This window comes from Nanorana parkeri, unplaced genomic scaffold (assembly GCF_000935625.1).
Source record: "Nanorana parkeri isolate BGI_ZX_2015 unplaced genomic scaffold, ASM93562v1 scaffold467, whole genome shotgun sequence".
Lineage (NCBI taxonomy): Eukaryota > Metazoa > Chordata > Amphibia > Anura > Dicroglossidae > Nanorana > Nanorana parkeri.
In genome coordinates, this window is record NW_017306735.1 from 1,000,891 (window position 1) to 1,022,646 (window position 21,756).

At 40.1% G+C, this 21,756-nt stretch overlaps 1 protein-coding gene across 1 annotated transcript in view; it reads right to left on the minus strand.

The window, feature by feature from the left end:
* The window catches only part of PARD3B (par-3 family cell polarity regulator beta), a 516,508-nt gene that overhangs the window by 363,680 nt on the left and 131,072 nt on the right, over window positions 1–21,756 (minus strand). The gene's annotated exons all lie outside the window — the stretch shown is intronic.

The window sequence follows — 21,756 nt, forward strand, 5'->3', positions numbered from 1 at the left end:
TCAGTTGTTTGCTGCAGCGGGAGTAATCCGCATGGTTAGGGGGCCCCACCTCTTCTAGTTCCCTTTGTCCTTAGCTTGCACTTTACACTAGTATTGAGTCTTTACACTAGTATTGAGAGGGTTAAGTTCATCATGGTAAATGAGTCCTGAAAAAAATGGTCCTGACTTCAGTTTGCAAGAGACACATCTTCTGCCTAAATGCCTGAAAACAGTGTCAGGGTTTCTTATTCTTCCTTGCCCACTTGAGCTGCAGGTTCAGCTTCTGTGCAGTGTTTCTGACACTGACTGTTACTCCTAGGTGCTCTTTTATGACCAACCCATAAACGTCCTCATTTTGCGACTACTGACAAACTCCTGGCAACTTCCTGTCTCTCAGAGATCATGCGACTCCAGTTCACTATATAATCATCAGTCTTTTCACTTGCTTTCCGCCGTGCTTCTTTAGGTCATCATAAGGAACTCTCTCACTATTTTTCATGGAAGTATGAATGTAGATACACTATAGTCACTTTTTACAACTTTGAATTTTATTCTGGGTGGCTCTGGGTCTATTATTACTACTGCAGAATATTAGGACTTAAACAAGGGTTTAACAATTAAAAAATCTAAATGGCAACTCATACACTGCAGTCACATGAGTCCACTTGAGTAAACTCCAAGACAAGAAGCACAAAGCTAAGGCAGGCAGGAAAAACTTGTGTAGATAGAGGGCAAGGCACCAGGGAGGATCAAAGATACTATACTTGAAGATACAGAATGGAAGGAGCACACAAAAAGAGAAGAAACACATTGTTTGGTACTAGAAGTAATAAAAGTTACACACTAATGTGTGTTAGAATTATATTTTTTGCAATGTCTATGTGTGAATAGCCCTTCCAACTTTAAACCCTGACATGTTTAGGGCCCAGAATCCCATCCCTGCTTGTTTGTCTTTTTTTTTATGCAGCTCTTACTTATCTTCCTCCTAACTGCTTTGTGTGCTTGCCTTAACTTTTTATGGCCCAGATTTCCTTGTTCTTTGCCTTTTCTGATGTAGCCTTCACCTATCTCCCTCCTAACTGCTTTGTGTGCCCGTCTGATTATGAAGACTGGCTTTTCCGGGCCTAGATTCCCAGCTTGTTTTTTTTCTGATGTAGCCTTTATCTATCTCCCTGCTAACTGCTTTGTTTGCTGGCTCAGTACTTTAGTTCTTTTTTTGGCACACTTCCCCATCAATATCTCCATAAGCAAAATAACATACCATGATCAATAATTCAATAGTCCTTTTATAATAACCCTTATTGTTCTCTGTTCCAATACCCCATCAAGACACACAAGAGTCTTTGTATGGCTAATTTACCTAAAATCTGTTCCCGTGTCTAAACTATGGTGTAATCACTATGCAATTGTGTTTTCTACTCCAAACCATTGTTTCCTGAAACATGCAATACATCTTGGCCTTGTGATTTGACTCTGCCAAAAGCTATTGTTCTCCAAGCAAGGAACTGAAATAGCTTTCCCAGGACCATATTTTTTCCATCTCTGTCATTGCAAAAAACACATGCATTCATTAATCTGTGTTTTATTCTGTAAAAAAAGAAATCCCTGTCATTGGCAGCATGCTTTATTGACGTTCTATAAAACAGATGTCCAAAGTACTTCATAATGCAAGTACAGACAAAATTCATGAAATACTCTTTCCAAAAACATGTGGTACATCATATTTCAGAACTTCAACAAGTATGCAGACTTTACAGTACTATCGAGTCTAACATTCAATTCTCAGTAAATATATTTTACAGGATAAAATTGGATATTTGTATTTGTCAAAATACTGGGACTCAATATTAAACAGTCAATCTTCCTAAAGTGATATTACAGTTATTGGTGGAGATTGGTGGTTTGAATTACCTGCTGGCTTATATCTCTTGGGAACCACTGTAAGATCCCCACATCAGAGATCTCATGCACCTTATAGCTTTATTTCTCCTCCTACATTAGGAATGTCCCTTGGTCTCCTCATTCCTACTGTAGCATGCTCTGTATATAATACATTAAAGAGCAAACAGGACAAAAGGAATCCCCTCAGAATTGCCCTGCCAGGTCTTTCAGACCTAGAGCAATTGGAAATTTCACATCACTCCACGGTTTTTGTTGTATGAATGATTTATTTCATGGTAGTGACAGAAACCACTGTTTTTGGACAAACAGGCAAGGTGTGAACAAGCTTTCATGCTCGGGAACTTAAAAACAGTGGCCCCAAAGAAAAATATTTTAGTTAAAACCTCTAGTGTCTTCAAAAAAAAGAGTCAGTTTTAAGTGAACAGAACCAAACCAAAAGCCTAGTGACACAGGTTTACTCCCTTTAATGCAATGATGTCAGGAACAAAATGCAACATAGTATATATGGTCTAATTATATGCTACTGCCCATGCATTTCTGAAATGTAATATGTACACGTCTAAAGTATATGGAGGCCTAATTGCACAGACATACAGTATGTCTCTTATTCCCACTTACTGCAGGGCAAGCTGAACCGAAGCAGCATGTGAAGTATTTTGAACAAAGAAAACTGGGAAAGGAAGCGCTTCTACCCTATTAAATGGGGATGATCACAAAGTTTAAATAATCATCCCCATTTAATAGGGTAGAAGCGCTTCCTTTCCCAGTTTTCTTTGTTCCTTTCTATGGGGTTCCTCTCCATGTATATGGAGGCTGCACGCGCCCCCCCACCCGTTAGTCTTATAAATAAATATATTTCCTTGTACCACCAGAGTAGTGTGCTTATTATTGTTTTTGTGAAGTATTTTGAGATGTACTTTCCAGTGTGTAGCAGTGCTATGAATCAGCACTGCACATAGCTCAACGGGACACTTGCACCAACTTAGATGAAGCTGTTAGCTGTCCTTGGGGTATGTTTTTCAAGACATGAAGATGTTAAAGCACAGGTATAATGAAGAGCACCTGTCTATGACTGCAAATAAAGTGACACTAACTCAAAGAGTTAAATATTAAAAATGAATTCAAGTACCTCAACTAATAATAATATTGCACCTTATGTGTGCATCACTGAGCTGCAAATCCTTAAATCATCTCTCAATTTCTGCTGACACTGTCCTTCCTTCTGAAGGGTGGCTGATTTTGTTCCTAATGGCTCCATGTGTGTGTTAGGGCTGCAGCTAACGATTATTTTCATAATCGATTAGTTGGCCGATTATTAAGTTCGATTAATCGGTTAATCGGATAAAATAAAAAAAAAAAGGCTCCAGTGATTGACGACTAGTTTGTGTTAAGATTGTAGTCCATCACGGGAGCAAGCTTGGCACGGTGGAAGTAAAAAAAAAGTGTGGTGTGCAATATAGTACATTATACAGCGGCGCAGTGCAGAATACCAGCAGCTATAGAGGAATGTAGCAATAGTACATTATACTATAATGAGTTTTAAAGTATCACATGGTAGAAAAGTCACTCGCAATCCAACAAGAATTTCAGTCAATGTTCTTTATTGACAAAAGAATTGTCACATCATATAGCGACGTTTCAGAATTGTATAAGTCCCTTCTTCAGGCTAAGTGTAACAATCAAAAACACCGTGCAGGTATATATACACAGCAGTGAAACACCAAAAACCAATCAGACACCACTCCAAGCTTGATCCCGTGATGCGCTAGAATCTCACGCCTAGTTTACTAATTTTTATTGAGATCGTAGTCCATCACGGGAGTGAGCTTTCCCACTACTGCCAGTTCTACTGTGGAAAAGGTAAAGTTGCCCAGAGGTGCAAATACTGTGGTGGCTCCAATGGCCTCCTCAACAGAGTGAGACAGGACAAATGCTGAGGCAATGTCATGGCTTTGGACCCCGAAAGAGCTAAAGGGCTCACTTTTACCAGTACTTGCAGTCTGGAATGTGCCACAAGTGTAACCCAGTGGCCGGAGGTCACATTACAGGCTAGCACCAGACATCCAGTACAGTGGGGTCTGGGTACGGCACTCAAACGTCAGGCTGGAAAGGCCAATCTGAAAAGCTGCCATGTAGAGACCAGCTCAAGCACCAATCTTGTTTGATTAATTTCTTGTTAGTAAAACAAGGAAAAAGTCTAGCAGTATAACCCCACAGTATTTGAATTCCTGTGCCCCTCAATGCATCGGAAAGCAAATAGATTTAATGATTTATTGATGAATACATAGCTGCAAAAATGTGTGTCTTATAGGCCTAGGTTCAGCTTTAAAGACCTATGCTGTGAATGAATATATTAAAGACATTTATATAGCGCTGACAATTTATGCAGCACTTTACACACTACCCTCAAAGAGCTTACAATCTAAAGTCTCTATCTAATATACACACATGCTTACCCATACTAGGGCAAATTCACAGAGGAGACAAATAACCTACCAATATTTCTTTGGAATATGGGAGGAAATCAATGCAAACACCATGCAGATAGTGCCCTGGCTGAGATTTAAACTGAGGACGCCAGAGCTGCAAGGTAAACGTACTAACCACTAAGCCACTGTGCTGCCCCCTTATGTCTTTATCCATGTAAAGAATGCATAGAAAAGTTACACAAACTCTACTACTGTTGTAAAAAAATCACTTCAAACACCACTACATGTACACTATCCTCGTTATTTCTAGAACTGGATCTCACCATGAGCTCCCTAAAATCTCTAGTAGATTGTAAATGTAATTAAATTTGCAAGTAATGGCACTACCACATAGTATGAGTATGGGGCAATTTCATTAGAGGAAGATAAATATTGTTGGGACAGAGCAGGAAATAAATCATGAGGACTTCAAAATAACTTTCCAAGCTTATGAAATGCTACAGGGCAACTCTTTATGAAACACCTTTTTTTTCCACAAAGCATCCTTTACAGAGCAAAATCTGTAATAGTAGGGGGAAGCGGACATTCGACTATCTCTCTTCCTGAACTTTGAAGCCTGGCAAATAAACACAGACACACACACAGCCTGTTCAATAAGTAGATCACTCTAATTGCACGTGTGTCTAGAAAGAGAAGTCAGCAAGCAGGATGGATCTGAATAAACACTAGAGATCAACTGCAAGAGTTAGATAAGTTTTCATTTAATACAATGACAGCAGGAAGAGTGCAGAAGTCACTATTTAACCCCTTCATGACTGAGGCCCTTTTTTCCATTTTTGCACCCATGTTATATTCCACATTTTAGGCCTGAAAATGACGTAAAACCCCCCAACATTATATATTTTCTGAATGCCAAGACCCTATAGAATAAAATGGTGGTAGTTGAAATTTTTTATGTTGCGCAATATTAGCGCAACTCCTTATTAAACCCCAAAATTTAGTGACAAATTTAATTAAATGCCCCAAAACACAACAAATTACCCATTTTTTTAATGAAATATAAAAGATGAGGTTACAACGAGTAAAACGATACCCAACATGCCCAGTTTACAGATTGCGTGCGACCGTGAAACGGCGAAAAACTGCAGTACCCCAAAAAAATAATAACAGAGTCCTATGATACTTTGTCAGCATGTTAGGAATGAGTAAAAACATAGACACAAATTATATTCAGAAATAATGCAGAACATGAAGGAAAAAAAATAAAATAAATTATTGCCATTAGACAAGGTATGTGCTTACACATCTAGATCCATTTGATCTTATTACAATAAAAAAGCCCATGACATTATATGCATGGTCGCAATTTGATGTCTCTCAACAGTTAAAGGCAACCTGTACTTGGAAACATATGGTGGCTGCCACTGTTGTCTTCTTGCTAAAAATGTCAGCTACCTGTCTCAGACTTTAATATTTTCTGATTCACTGACTTGTAACACACATGTAACCAATGAAATTAAGTCAGAATTCTCATCTGCATACTGGTTCTTTGGCAGCGACTCAAAAAACAATGAAGTCATTAAAGAAGAAATCAGCAATTGAGCTAAGGCTCACTGGTTGCCATGTATCACCGCAATTGTACATAACCATTGAATTATATTGTGCTATAAAGAAGCCTCCTAGTGTGAACTGTAGACTTCTGATGATTGCAACTAGCTGTAGCCACAATTCTAAAAATGTATCCTTGCTAACACAATGAAAATGAAAGCAAATAACTGATAAAAAAAATGCCATAAAATCTTTTTAAACAGCCAGCCATTGCTCCCAATACAATGTAACCACAGCTACATCAAGCAGCCTCCAAAGAAATAAAGAAAAGGAGAGAAAAAAAACTCCAGTAAATGTTGCTTTCAACCCCCAATTCCATTGACTCCTGGCTCTAACCATTGATTGCTAATTGACTTGAACATCTTTTCTACTCTGACTTGAATTTGTGCTGGAAATGGAAAATTCAATGACAGAAGTATTCATTCTGCACTGATGTACAGTGAAAGCTTGGGAGTTAATATTGATCTCCACTGGCGCTTCAAACACACGAAACAAGCTTAACACATGTATATGGATCAAGGGTGAAGTTTACCTAGATAAATTCTAATGTTCATTGCCAATTGCAGGCTTCAGGTTTTTTTAACCTATCCAAAAGTCAGCTGCAAAGAGACTGTGAATGCTATTTAAATCTAGATTACAGATTAAATACAATCTAAACGGAAACTATTCAATGATCAACTTTTACCTTCTAGGGTTTTCATACCTGTCAAGCAAAATGCACATTAATATTTACAGGACAACACACATTATCTGAAAACATTATTAGGAGGGGAATTGAAATCCCCAGTAAGCTAGGGACCTCTTCCTGCAGTACCAAAGAGAATACCTGACCTCTGATTTAATTCCAGGCAGATATCTAAGACACGTATAATGCAGCTTTGTATTCAGGAATAAACCATTTTTTTTAAATATAACTAGTGTAAGTACTTGAATTTGACTTTGTCTCGGCCTCTTGCAATCCCCTATACAGCAGTGTTAAAACTGAGAGAGAGGGACAGGCTTGAGACTGGGAGTCAATCAATTGTGCCACATGCCAAAGTGTTGTCAAGTAACATGTTGATAGAGGGAGACAAATTCTTTGTTACAGAGTGCTTCATGGGCAACATGAAATTTAACTAGCTTTTTGCTTCTTTACAGGGAACCTAAATTTGTAAATGTATTTCATCGACAGAGTTGCCTTAACTGTAAGTGGTGTCATCCACCTGGCTGTGCTGTGTGGTACCGCAGGTTAAATCAGAGGACTGGATGAACAAATATACAAATTCTGTGGCATGTAACCAAGCTCCTATGTGTGTTTCGTCTGTGTACTGAGTTTTTTGCCCGGATTTCAGCTTTACAGCAAAACTCCAGCAACAAATCTCTAGATAAAAACAAATAGCCAATGAAAAGATAAAATAACAAAACCAGCTTTTGCTGCAATTTTCACTTTCAGAGCTTTGGTCATCTTAGATCCACCAATGCCTGTAATGAATCAATTGGCTCCTTGTTCTGCCTTTTCCTCTCACACTCCTGCATATCTGTACTTAGACTAAAATTAGGTGCTTAGGGTCCATTCACACTATAGAGTCTCCAGGGGCGTAACTAGAAATCACAGGGCCTCCGTCACTGGGCTCCCGCCTCCTCCATCGTCGGGCCCCGCGCCTCGTCCATCACGGCATCAGGGGGATGTCCTGGCCGGGCCCCCCTGTGTCCCGGGCCCCATAGTGGCCACCTGGGTCGCTATGGCGATTGTTCTGTGTTGCTAAACACACAGTATCATGCAGTAACACACAGTATCCATGTGTTTAGTGCACCTAACATGTGGTACCATGTGCTAGGTGCATTGCATTGCCAATTATTTTAATGCACCTCTAGCAGGGGTGTGTTGTGGCACAGTGCAATGTGCGGTACCGCTATACACTGCTTTAATTTAAAAAAATACAAGTAATGATGTACCAGGGATTACAGAGCTACATTCATGTCTTTTATATATTCATAGAGTTCAGCTTTAAGTTTAACCATAAAAACTACATTTCTTCCATAGAGAATGTTTGTAACTCTGGATCTCAATGGTTTTGAGAAATTTTCTGACATTTGGGCAGTAAAGAATATTTTCAATGCTCAGGGGAGCTCATTTTGCAACCTGTTGGAGAATCGTTCGCCAAGTGCGCTCCATAATGCATATGCACACTTTCATTGTAAGGTAAGTATCTCAACAAGTCCACACACTTGAATAATTTGTTTGAGAATGGGCAGATATTTCCATAGTTGTTCTCACCGAGATATCTGCCAATGTATGACCAACCTTAGATGTACCATAGTGTAAAGGTGTCACAATTAGAACTGCTACTTAGGTTCTGTTGCTTAAATAAACAGATGTGCACTTTTGGATGAAAAGATAAATTGACAGTTCAAGTGAGACCATTTTAACGGCTAAGTCACCAATGAATGACAACTTATTTTATGTTGTAATCTAAAGCACTCTGAGAGACATTTTTTTCTGTAAGCTGCTGCTGTTTGTGCACTTACAGATGAAGAAGTTTGTCTTTGAAATGGCACCTTCTGTCATAATTTATTATAAGTTAGAAAAGTACAAGGTCGGTAAAGGTCACCATAAATGCTTTCTACTACATCTTATTGCCTTTTTCCCCAAGTAATGGAATAATAATTGCAGTTTCCAACCTTGCTACAGTCTCAAACTCTCACATAGCAGCTGTTGCTTAAGTTAGTGAAGGTCTTTTTGCCTGTTTTGTTACATGCACTTCAGTTAACCCTTTAATTTTCCACAAACTCAGGGCTCAGATTTGACTGAACACCATCTTTGTATTAGAAAACATATTTAATGAAAATGAGGTGTGCCAGATTAAAGAAGAATATACTGTATGCTGTGCTAAGACATTAAATCTATATATTAGATATATGATATATATTGTTACAAAATGCCCCTCACTTGAACAGAAACGCCATAATTAAAAAGTTGCTGTCTCTGGCAATTGTTATATTAAAATGTATGCCAGGATTAAAAAAATCAGTATGTCTCTGCTATACATGCACATTTTCCTATGTTTTATCCTTTAAAACACCATGCAAATACAGATTAATACCTTTTGATCTTCCAGAAATGCATTCAGCTACTAATTCCCTGTTGTGGGTTGACAACAAATCCTACTCCACCAAGATCTTTGCTCTGCAATTTGCCTAATGCCTCCCTCCAAGCCCCATTGCCCATATTTTGTGGGGAGGTAGCAAATTATGTTCTCTTACTTTGGCAACTTGGATTTTTTTGTGGCAACTAAGGGCCACATTCTTGGGAAACATTCAAGAACACCCCCTGCTTTCCTCTACATCAGGGTGAACTGTAGATACTGTAACGGCCTGGTGCTTTGAAATCCATGACATGGTTATAAGCCTCACCAAAAGGCTTAATCCACACAAATGCACTAGGCTGGTATCTGTTGAGCAAACTGTGCTGAATTTAAACACAGCACTTTGCAACATGTTACAACATTAAAGGAGAACTATGGGGTCAGTGTTTTTCCCCATAGTTCTCCTTAGGGTAACGGGAGGACACAAACTAGCGTCCTCCTGTTACCCTAAGCTCAGTATACCGCGAGCTACAGCTCGCGGTATACTGAGACACCGCAGCCAGAGCGGATCCCGACATAGATGACGGGATCCGCCCAGCTGCGTGAGTGACAGCTGGCACTGCCTATCTAGAGGCAGAGCCAGCTGTACCCGCCCCCTCTCCGTCCGTTCCGCCAGTCAGCGCTGGCAGATCGGAGCGGGGAGAGGGGAATCTAGCCCCTCCCCCTGTCACGGCAGAGAGCCGCGACAGGATCGAGAGGCGAGCGAACCCGGTATGTGTTTGCTCACCGCCCGATCTACTGAGCCGACCTGTGACAGTCTCATTGTCACAGGTCGGCTAGAACTATGAGGTGAGTGAAAAGCACTCACCTCATAGTTCTCCTTTAAGAAAACAAAAATGTAAAAGTATTTTGGCTCCTGCTACCAAAAAAAAATAAATGAAAGTAATTGGCAATGCAAATATGTATAATTCGTGCCAATGTGCACTAAACACAAGTAGTGTGAATCCAGCCTTAAATGCAGCCAATACCTCTGCAGAGAGGGTAAAAACACACACACAAAATGGAGTTGTTTGACTTTTTCTTTATTGCTAAGATTTACTCTTTAGATGACCTAACTCTAGATGTCGGTCACACAAGTTTTTGTTCCTAAAAACACGTGCATAAAACAGTCTGATAATTAAAAGCTGATAATGCTCAACTTAATGGCATAATGTTAGTACAGTTCACATGTAGTAATCTGGGAGACACTTTTTATATCCCAGAGTGCTAATCTGTTGTCTCACCGTGTTGTTATTTTGTTTGGCATTCTAATTTTGATGCAGTATTTTTTGGCACAGAAGCTCTTGATGGCATAGGACTAGGCTAATGAACATTTTCAGACTGAATATATTTTTGAGTGCTAAAAGTAAAAAAAAAAAAAATATTCAACAATAAAAATATTTGGATAAAAGAAGGAATGGGTGAAAACATCTGCCAGATTGTTTTTATTGTCTGTGTACCATTGGGAAAATTTCTGTTCACCTCCTGTCCCAAAAGCTGAAAAGGAAGTTCGAGGAACTCTTCCAGAGGAAAATTCCCCCTTTAGACAGTTGTCCCTAAAACAGGTGTCCTCACTGGAATATTTCCCCTGACCTCTTGTTGTGGGGACAACAACATTTTGGATTTCCCCTCACTTTCTAGATGACAATGGTTACCAGTACAAATTAATTGGTGAATATTCCAAATAGGGACACAAACAACAATAAAAACAACTTGGCAAAGGGTCTAACCCTTGCAGCTTGTTAACAAGCTTTTTTTTTTTTTAGTATTGGATAGATGGTTGAGGGGATAGCACCTGTTAGATTTTTATTGCTGTCTCTGGCCCCGCTAGAGAGATTCCTCCTGTTTATTTGTTCTGGCCACCATTGTAAGCAGGATTTAAAGTGGGGGAAAACTACATATTGAGTTGTATCAAAACAGCAATCAAAAGGACCGTTTCCAATGGGGACACCTTTTCTGGTTACACATGTCTAAGAGTGGATATACCTCACTTTGTTCAGGATTTCCACTCTTTTCCTGCTGATTCTACAGGATGGGAAGTGAGGGGAAATCTCTCAAATAGGACACCAATGGCAATAAAAACGATCAGGGGTTTCAATCTTTTACTACTCCATGCAAAGTGGCTTTAAATATAAATTGAATTCATTCTTAATAACAAAACCTAACCCAAAAGTATTATTAATGTAATCCTTAAACTTAACCACAAACCCTAAAATTAGCCATAATGACACTAAGCTCAGGAGTCAAATCTTAAAAATGCATTAAAGTACCCTGATTATCAGCAAAAATGTATCTTATTTGTGTATCACTGTAAGGGATCGGCGTATTGCGTTCCATCTAGAACGCAACGCCAGAGCCGAACATCGCAGATCGTGGGTTGCGTTCCAGCTTGGAACGCAACTTGAGCGATGACGTCATGCGGCTCCTCCCACCTATCGGCTTGAGACCGCTTATAAGCCTCGAGGGAGCTCTGCACGGCATTCCACTAATTTGGAGTGTGCGCCGTGCATGCTCCAGCCACTGCCAGTCTGCCATATTGTCAGGAGCAAATCAAAGGAGCCTCATGCCTGGAACCTCACGCTGAATTCTCAAACCTTGCTGGCTACTCGGGACTATTCATCCACACCAACTCAACCACAAGTATCAGTCACCTCAGTGACTGCATTTAAGCTGAACCGCTGATACCAATTGCCCTATATGCTCTACCTCTACTTACCAAAATGCACTGCGTTTCCCTCATAAGATACTATTGCAAGTGAGATGTGTGTCATGCAACCCCTGATGTAAGGACTGTATTACTGTTTGCCTGAAAAAGAAGATCTAGTTAACTCACACAGCTGCATTCACTTCCCAATAATACTGTGAATCACCAATCTCACAGACTCACGAGTCCACAACCAATAAGCAACTGTCTCTCATCACAACAACATACCACCTCCACCTACTGAGGGTATAGCACCTTCCAGTTAAAATAGAAACAGGAGAGGGAGCAGGTGTATGATGTTAGGATCCCAAACTCTCCGTATTGAAGATTGAGAGAGCCGCCTGGGAATCCGCAACTGAATAACCTGAACTAAACCCCCACTCTCATTTCTGGGTCTTGTGTACCTGTACATGCAATACGCTTCCGCAGTTGAGATCCTATCAACCCAGCTCGGTGCATTACAATCACATGACTGTAGATCCTCAAATCATCTCTGAATTCACACCAACACCGTCCTTCCTTCTGGAGGGTGGCTACTTTTGTTCCCCATGGTCCCTGTGTGTGTGTTTTAAAGTAGCCATCGCTCCAAGCTCACTTCCGTCGTGGACTACAATCTTACATTTAGTTTAATAATTTGTATTGAGATTGTAGTTCATCATGGGAGTGAGCTTGGAGTGGTGGCTACTTTATAACACACACAAGGACCATGGAGAACAAAAGTAGCCACCCTCCATTAGGAAGGACAGTGTCACCATGAATTCAGAGACGATTTACAGCTGAGTAATGCATAAATAAGACACAATTTTGTTAATAATTAATGTACTTGAATGTATTTTTAAGATTTAACTCGAGTTTAGAGTCACTTTAAATGTAATATAAACCCTACAGCTTCCCATAGCAGCCAAACAGACTAGACCAAGTGTGATACGGCATACGGGTTCTGGGAATGGCACCTTCTGAAACGCATTCATATGCATCAACTGATAAAGCAGCTGTAGAGACTGAAAGTCCCCAGCTCTGCAATTCTGAAATATCTATATCTATTGGATTTAATTGGTAGCACCAATGCAGTTTCTTTCAAGATGAACATCTCATGCACCCAGGCATTATACCTTCTATTCTAGGATGGTATTGATATGGTTCTCTGAACTGCCATATGGTAATTAACTTTTTATATGTTTAAGAGACTTTGATAAAAATGTGCTTCAGTTGCAGTTCTGCAGTAATAAAGTAGACCATTAAAACAGAAAACCAAGAGATTGATTTCTCTGCATAATATAATAAAAATACAGACGTAACAGCACAGGAACTATTATAGCAGAAAATCGCTCAAACTCAGCTGCAATCACCTGGATCAAAACTAGATCATAAAAACTATAGAGCAAGACTGAAATGAACTTTAAGATCATTTTATTTACACTTCAGCTGCATAATAGTTATGATGTGTGTGTTCTCTAGAAACCATGTTAATCAGAGATGTACATCTGGCTTAAATTGACAGGTCTACAAAGGAGAATACCTACAGTTAAGATATGCTTAGACATTATATGTCCATCATTCAGTACCTTAAATAACAATATGTCTGTGCACCAGCTGGGTGAGCTATTATTTAAACACCACTGCAGTTGTGTACCTCCATCACATACAGAAGCTATCAGGCACCCAATGCCCCTCTAGTCAGTTCAAAAATACACGGGGTACAGAGGGTCACAACAGAAGCATGCATGAATCTAAATATATCCTCAAGTGAGGAACTGGAAAACCCTCTTAATACTCAATAACAATCCAATATTAGACAGATTATTAATCAGACAGGTTAGAGAATAATTGCTACTGTTTAGCAGATGTCTGTCAGAGCCTTACCCTACTAAATGCATCAGTTAAAAGAGAACAGAATTAGTATTCCTTTGACAAAATAATAAAAATGGTGCATGGCAATTCTTAAATTTTTTTCATGGAGGTAGTGGGGGTGTGCCAGGTTTTGAATGCACTTAGTCTGGCGTGCACCAAAAATTTGGAACAAATCTGAGGTAAACTTCCACTGGCATCATCCTCGATTTTCTCCTTCTCTCTATCTGTATTGCTGCACCTCGCTGGCCCATCCATACACATCTCCCTCTTCTCTCCCTGCTGCAGTGCTGATCGTCACTTGCTTCTCCTCAATACAGTATTTACACCACTTTGGTCATGGTGTATATTTTAGAACAGCTTTTAAATTAGAGAATCGGGACAAGTGCTTCATTATTTTGGCACACTCAAGTGGACATTTATAGAAACTGTCACATAACACTTTTAACGTGATATAGTGCAATTGGTGCAACACCACATAAAACTTGTCTTATAAAGTCAGTGCATGGATAATGCACCAATACTGGCACAAAGAAAAATGTATTTCTGTTACATTTTTCCTATTGTGTTATTCTGCCCCAGGGAGTACATCACCGCACAGGCTGGGGTCATAGTATTGTCAGCACTAAGCGCCAATCACTCCTCTCCACATGAGTGCTGTTCAGTTCTGAATAGATGCCACACCCCACGAGTCTGAAACGCCCAGGTCCTCCTATTAAAGCCAGTGGTGACATAATTATGTCACTGTTAGTTAAAAAGAACTACAGTGTGGATGTTACACAACTTATGGCCCAGGGAAGGAGCAGACACAATGGTCATCAGCCTAACAAAGAAGAAATAACCCATATTTGTTATGGTGAACAGTATAATTTCCAAACCTGCTTTGAAATACCTGCCCAGAGTACAGCTTAACTAAACTCAAGAACAAAAATGTAATATGTTACAGCTTAGCAGTCCTTAGGTGTAGTAGCTGCATTACTTTTGTTTTTCAGGCCAGGAGCATCAAAATACTTGTTGATCTTGCCAAAAATACAGTTTCTTGGTCACTTTCTAGAAGTGTTATCTACCATCTGCAAACTACAAATTTTCCCATTCCCTAGGTAATAGAGATGAACAAAAGCAGACATCTTTGAAGATCAGAAGACAACCATGGCACCCTCCATAGATTAAGCACAGATGTGAGGGATAGGAAGTGTGTTATCTGCAGGATTAAAAGGTGAACATAAAGGGGAAAAAAGCCTGAATTAATCACCTCATCCATATACTGGCTAAAAAAATTCAGATTAAAAATCCTGTAGGTATATTCATATTTCTCAGCATATAATTGTTACATGTATATATATATATATATATATAATCTGTGTCTGTGATTGTGTGTGTGATTGTGTGTGTCATCTAAACACACCTACTGGACATACACATGTATGTATTTATGTATTTATGCTTCATCTAGCATATGAGAAACTTGTGGAAGTAGGAGCAGATGTTTCTGCATATAGTCTGGACACAGGTCAACACAAGTGGAAACCATAACAAAAGGGTGTGATCCTTTATCATTATCACTCTTGGCAAGACATAAAGATTTCTGATTATTATATTTTTGTATAGAGGATTGTCTGTAATAACCTACTGTGTTAACACTTGTCATCTCCCATACTTTAAAAATAACAGGAAAGGTGGAAAAAACAAATGGGACATTTTTAAGATAGGCGATAATAATATAGAATCTCACACTGAGTCAATATGGTATTTGGGCCATGGTTATTGCTTTGAGATGGCTTTCCTGGTGTGGCAGCATGGTACTTGGCATGCTGTAACTAAGGAAAGTACCCAATGGCTGCTAAACTACTGTGAAGTTCAAATTAAAGCATGGAATGATTACTTGCTGAAACAAGACATCATTCATTTTCTTACAAATGGCTAGTTAACTGGCATTTTGAAGGCATACATTATTTTTCATATCCCCTACCTAGGATGCACACATGCTATATTTGTGCAGGTTTCTGTTCTACATAACCTGTAGTTTTATAGCTCACTTTCAAAACAAGAATACCACCTGCAAATTAGCTGATATTAGATAAACTGCCCTTTTAGATATTTATCCCAGCTAGAGTTCCCTTCAGAGACACTGTTATCTTGCCTATACAGGGAAAAGTGCATTCTGGGATGCCCTCTGCAAAGGGCATCCCCCAACAGCTTGTACTCGCCTTACCCGTGCTCCTTTACAGCTATTTGCTCCTTTGCAGCTGGCAAAAATACCTTTTACTTCCAGGTATGGAGAGCAGGTACGGCTGTGTTCTCAACCTGTGACAATGCTTGGGCTCTAGGCTCTAGGTTGAGAACACAGCCTATTTTGATCGGGTCAGCTGTCTCTTTCACATTCTTGCAGCTATGATGGACATTTGCAGACAAATCTGCTGCAAGGACATTTTGTTTGTAAATGGAGACAGATATTGCGTAATGTCTGGTCCTCAAAGGAACTTTTGCCTCCTGGGATATGTGATGCAGGTATCTCAGGTGGTTGCAGGGGGAAGTTACAAACCCTCGAGTTGGTGACATTTTATGAAGTGGGAGGGCGAAATTATTAGTAGTGTTGCAATGTAAAAAATACAAACTTGGATTTTAATGAGGGGAGAGGAAGCATGTGGGACATTATGTTATTTTTGATGAAAGGTTCCCTTTTAGAGCCTTTGCTACAACCTTATGTTGTGGTGGGGGCACAAGGTGTTAAAAAAATGGTTTGAGTTCACAGCTCGTGGCTCTTGCACTCAGAATCTGTTGGTTTACATAGCTGTATTTGACTTTAAAGGCTAAGTCAACCCAAAAAAATTATCGCAGGTGTGGTCCAGTTGGTTGAATTCAGGAGGGAGCTGTATTTGACTTTAAAGGCTAAGTCAACCCAAAAGAATTATCGCAGGTGTGGTCCAGTTGGTTGAATTCAGGAGTGAGCTGTATTTGACTTTAAAGGCTAAGTCAACCCAAAAGAATTATCGCAGGTGTGGTCCAGTTGGTTGTATTTATTAAGTTGTTGAATTCAGGAGTGGGACCTACCTACAAAAGCTCCCATCTTTGCCACACTCCAGGGTCCATTTGCATCTGCCTACCCACCACTTTCATATAAATATAAATATCACTCCAGCACACTTTAGAACTATAACCGTGGTACCTGTCGTGCCCGCAGCTACGGACCGGGATAATGTCTCAGTGCCTGTAATTGGCCCTGTAGAGCTTTCAGCTTCCTGGCGGGCTCGGCGCGTGGAGCTGCGAACACGCTCGAGCCCATCACTAGTGCCCACCCAGCACCTCAGGGATGCCTCTTTAGCTGCTGCCTGAGGCCACATCTGTTCTATATTTCCTGCTTAACCACCACCCTCAGTGTAGATGCATCTCCCTGCCTGTTCATGTCAAGCGGGCAGTAGCGAAGGTGCCTGTGAACCACTAGTTAGACATACCTGCCCTAAACTATATACAGTTATGTTGGCTGACTTTTTTCTAGAATGTTTCTGTAGGCTTTTCAAAATTAGTTTGCAGTAAACATCTGTTTCACAAGATATCCAGTGTGCTCAATTAGGTATACAATAATTAAATCTCTCATGATCGTGATGTGGCCCCCTTCTTCCTGCTCTGCTTGTTTCCCTATTGACCAATAAGGATGCCATTCACGCTGCAGGGACAGAGAGCCAATGAGTAGGAAGGACTGCTGCGTGATCATGCAAAACCAGGTTGCTGTTTATTCAGTACAATACCATGAATAATGGGGGGAAACCAGATGTTCTGCATATAAACTATGTACGTGTGTAGGTTTTTTATGGTTCTGTAGAAAGGTTGCAAACTATGAAAAGTCCACAGCTTTGTATATTATCCACAGCCTTAAAAGAGAACTATGGGGTAACCTTTTTATCCCATAGTTCTCTAGGGTCACGGGAGGACATATACTAACCTCCTCCCATGACCCAAAGCTCAGTATATAGCTCACTATATATTGAGAGTGTCGCAGCCGGGACGGATCCCGACAATTCTGTCGAGATCCAACCAGCTGGCTGATTAACAGCGGGCAGAGCCAGCTGTACCCGCCCCCTCCCTGTCCTTTCCTCCAGTTAACGTTCTCTGCAGGAAAATGATGGGGAAGTGAGCAAGCAACGATATGTGTTTGCTCACTTCCCGAGATTGTACTCCATAACCAGGCCGGGCGCTACCGCAAGGCAAGTCAGGCGGCCGCCTTACGGTGCTGCAGGGTGAGGGCGGAAAAAACAGGGCATTTTGACAAGTACTTGTCAAAATGCCCCGATGTTTGCGCTATGTTTGTTTTTCTTCACAGATCTACAGCTGAGTGATACACAAATAAGCTGCAGTATTGTTAATAGTTAAGGTGCTTGAATGTATTTTTAAGATTTAAAGTAGAATTGAACTTTGTTTGCTAGCAAGCAGTAGATATATGCAAAAACATTTAGAAAAATAAAAAAGTTGCCAAAAAGGTAATTACTTACCTGAGTCTCTGCCGCTCACTTCCGCCTGAAGATTTTCGAGCGGCCGTGAAGGATCATGGGGTTGGCACATGCATGGTAGAGATCTCCGGCCGTTAGAAGAGGAGAGACACAGTGTAAGTCAATGCATGCAGCCAGCAGTGTGAAAGTGTGACAGACACCGTGGGACACAGAAGACACAGCAGTCAGTGCTGGATCAGAGACCGGCACCAGTGCTGGATGGACTCCTGAAAACTACTGGAAAAAAGATGATGATCGTATCAAGAGGCATCATTTGAGGTAAGTCCTTAAAGCAGCATGGGGGGGGACACAAAATGTGAGATTGTAAGAAGCCCTCATGGGCCCCCCTTACTATCTTGTCTTGAATTGTATTGTAATGTCTTCCTTATATTGTAAAGCGCTGCGCAAACTGTTGGTGCTATATAAAACCTGTATAATAATAATAATAATGTCACTTTAACTCCTGAGTTTAGTGTCACTTTAAGTCACAGCAACACAGAAGGCTATTTAACACATCTAAAAAACTTGGCTCTGCCAAGTACTTTAGACTCTCTCAGTATGTGTATATACAAGGGCAAATACAGTAAAAGTGACATAAATTATTCAATTCACTATAAATATTACTTTTTTTCCACATAGTGTCTCAGCTTTTTTTCTTTTTTTGCTAGGTTTAACAGACATGTCTGACACTCGCTATGTAATGTAGCTGTCTGCACCATTCAAAGGTTGACAAGCCGAACATTGTACAAATATTTTTCTAAGGAAATGCTGTGACTTAGGCCATGTTAACAACTGCATCTGAAGGAATATGTCACAAAGAAATTAATCACTCACCTTTTCAAAATCTATTTCTGAAACACTTCCAAAACTACACTTTTAGACTCTGCTGAAAATGCATATTCAAACCAAAAAATGAAAATCTCAACAGATTTGCAGAAATCACTGCTAAGCACATGCTACAATTACAGAACAGTCTGCTTTCGCTACTAGAGGGAAATGATTCCATCAATCTGAGGTGCAGAAAACATAAGATGTGTAGAAACATATCGTATGATTACAGTGGTGACATTTTAATATTGGATGTGAGGAGAAGGGGGAGGAAAGGAACTGATCATAAAGTCTCATTCTTTTCTAATGAAGGTTACATCGTTCTTTGCACATATACCCTCCAGTCATGTTATTTGCTATAAGCACTTTTGTATCATTTCATTCCAGCGCCAATAATTCAACATATTGCTGGATATTACAAGTTGATGTCAACATGGGCAGTTTCAGGGAGCCGTCCAAAACAAAATTACAAAAATATACTGGATTAAAAAAAAGAGGCACATTTTTGCACAAGAACCAAGTATAACTATTCCGCCATTTACCTAATAAAATGGTATATCCGAAGGGGTGAATCAAAAGGGTATCAAAGCTATTGGCTTTATTTACTTCCATGGTGCACATGGACAGCTGTGAACTAAATCAATCAATTAGATATCGGCTTTGCAAAATTGTGCATATTCATGGTACTTAAAGGCTAAGTTAAACCTTTCTGACCGTGTTTCATGTTTCATCCATATTCATAACATGAAAGATGGTCACATCACAAACCCCCCCCCCTCCCACCTATGACAGGATCTGTGAATGGTGAAACTACACGTCCCATTAGCCAACACAGCAGAGGGACTTGCAGTTCTCAATGGAATACAAGTGCAGTGACATCACCGCGCCTGTAGGGTATTTATTCTTCCTCCTGTCCATGTTATGAATGTACAGACATGGACAGGAGGAAGAGTCTGTATGAGCCAAGGCATTGCACCAGCAATACACTGATTGTAGTTGCAATGCATAACTGGCTACAATGCAAAATAATTAAATTACGTGCGAAAATAAAGTTACACTCAAGTGAACCTTGAAGCTGGCTGGCTTTTAGAGCGCCCCCTTCAGCCTGTCTCCTCTTCTGTTCCAGTGATGGTGTATCCCTCCATGTCCTCACATCCTATACACTGTACATAGAATGTGATGACTTACAGAACCTTAGACCGCTGGAGCGGAGGGGCAGAGAGGCTGGAAGGACCAGTCTAGGAACAACACAGCTCAGAGGATTGGGTGAAAATGAACATTTAACCCTTGCAGTGCAGAGGTAGCCCCACTGCAAGGGTTAAGACATTTGTTTTCCTGGGGTTCTTCTTTAATGAACATTTTTTCTTTCACAAATAAGCGTACATTTACTCTTTTTTCTAAAAAGTGTTACTGCACTGTCTTACTGGTATTTCTATTACACTGGCAGCACTTTACAGAGCACATAGAAACATTCACATCTGAAGGTAGAAGCGTTCATTTAAAGGGAAACTATAGAGGTCCCTTTTCTTTTTTTTTTTATATAAAGTATTACTGAGCGGAACAGTTCCCGCTTTGTGCCTCAAAGGGTGATTGAGAAACGGAGGTCTCATCTGGTTTCTAGTCTCTCCTGTGCCCTCCATCCTGAAGAGTGCAATGATGTTCAAGGCTGCCACAGGACCGAGATGAGGCCAAAACACGTATTGGGGAAGGGATGCAGTGCATGTTTCCCTACATGTAGAAGTGACTGCCCAAATAATTTTGTTGGGGAGCATGAAGCTGACTCTTTAATATGTAAACAAGGTTTGTTTACAAACGGATACTGCTGCACCATAATACATACGTAGTAACATATGGGTTAATGGCAATGTAAACAGCAAAGGTTTTTAACAACCAAACACTGCAGAATAAAACTCGCAGCTCACTTTTTGTTCTTTGTTAGAAAAATCACCCCGCACACTTTTAGCAGGTATCCTATAAGGCCGTGACCTTAGAAATCTGAATTCAACATGAATGGCTTTCAAAATATTGAACCCTAATAGGTCTGCCCCAAACATACAATTTAAAAATCTGGATAAGGGTGGCTATAGATGACTGGATAATTACAAGCAGCCTTGGTATTACAAGCACATCCCATTATCAGAGGCAATCATAATTGCACAGGGAAATAAGAATATCGCTCTGCAAGCCCACCCAATACTTTGTTACCCATTTTTTGGGAGATATCTGCCTGGCTGTGGCCACACCAAGTCAAATGTGTATATTTGTTTCTACATGGCCAGTGCTGCTTGAATGGCTTTATAGAAAGGCGGCAGTCTATTTTTAGTTAAAAAGTAAATCTGATAGTATTGGTAATTCAGGATTCCTTAAAACTCGTATTCAAAAATTCTGCAGCCAACATTATAGTTTAGACACCTCTAAATAAAACTTGGAACTTTCAGCACTCGTATGGATGACATAACACAAGTCCTTCAACCGTCACCCATGCATGAATGACCAGGTGTTGTAAGTGACCCGAGAGCTGACTTAGGAAGAGGAAGTTACAATCTAACAATGAACCATGCACACTAACTATTCAGGATGTTATAAAAGACTTCAATTTGAAGCACAGGGTTACAAGCAGACAGTGAAAAAGATTCCATGTAAACACCAAAGTGAAAAAAAGCCAGGAAATCCTGCTCTCTGGCAGAGAAGAGCATCTGCGTAGTGCATCACTTTCATTAGTAATCATAGGGGTGGGTCTCTGGTACTGTTTGAACTCACTTCTTCTGGCAGCCCCAATATAGATCCCTCATAAGGACATTATTATCTGTGCTGTGTTCCTGAAGAGAGGTATCTATTTCCACTTGTTAATCATTTTAGAGGAAGGAGCA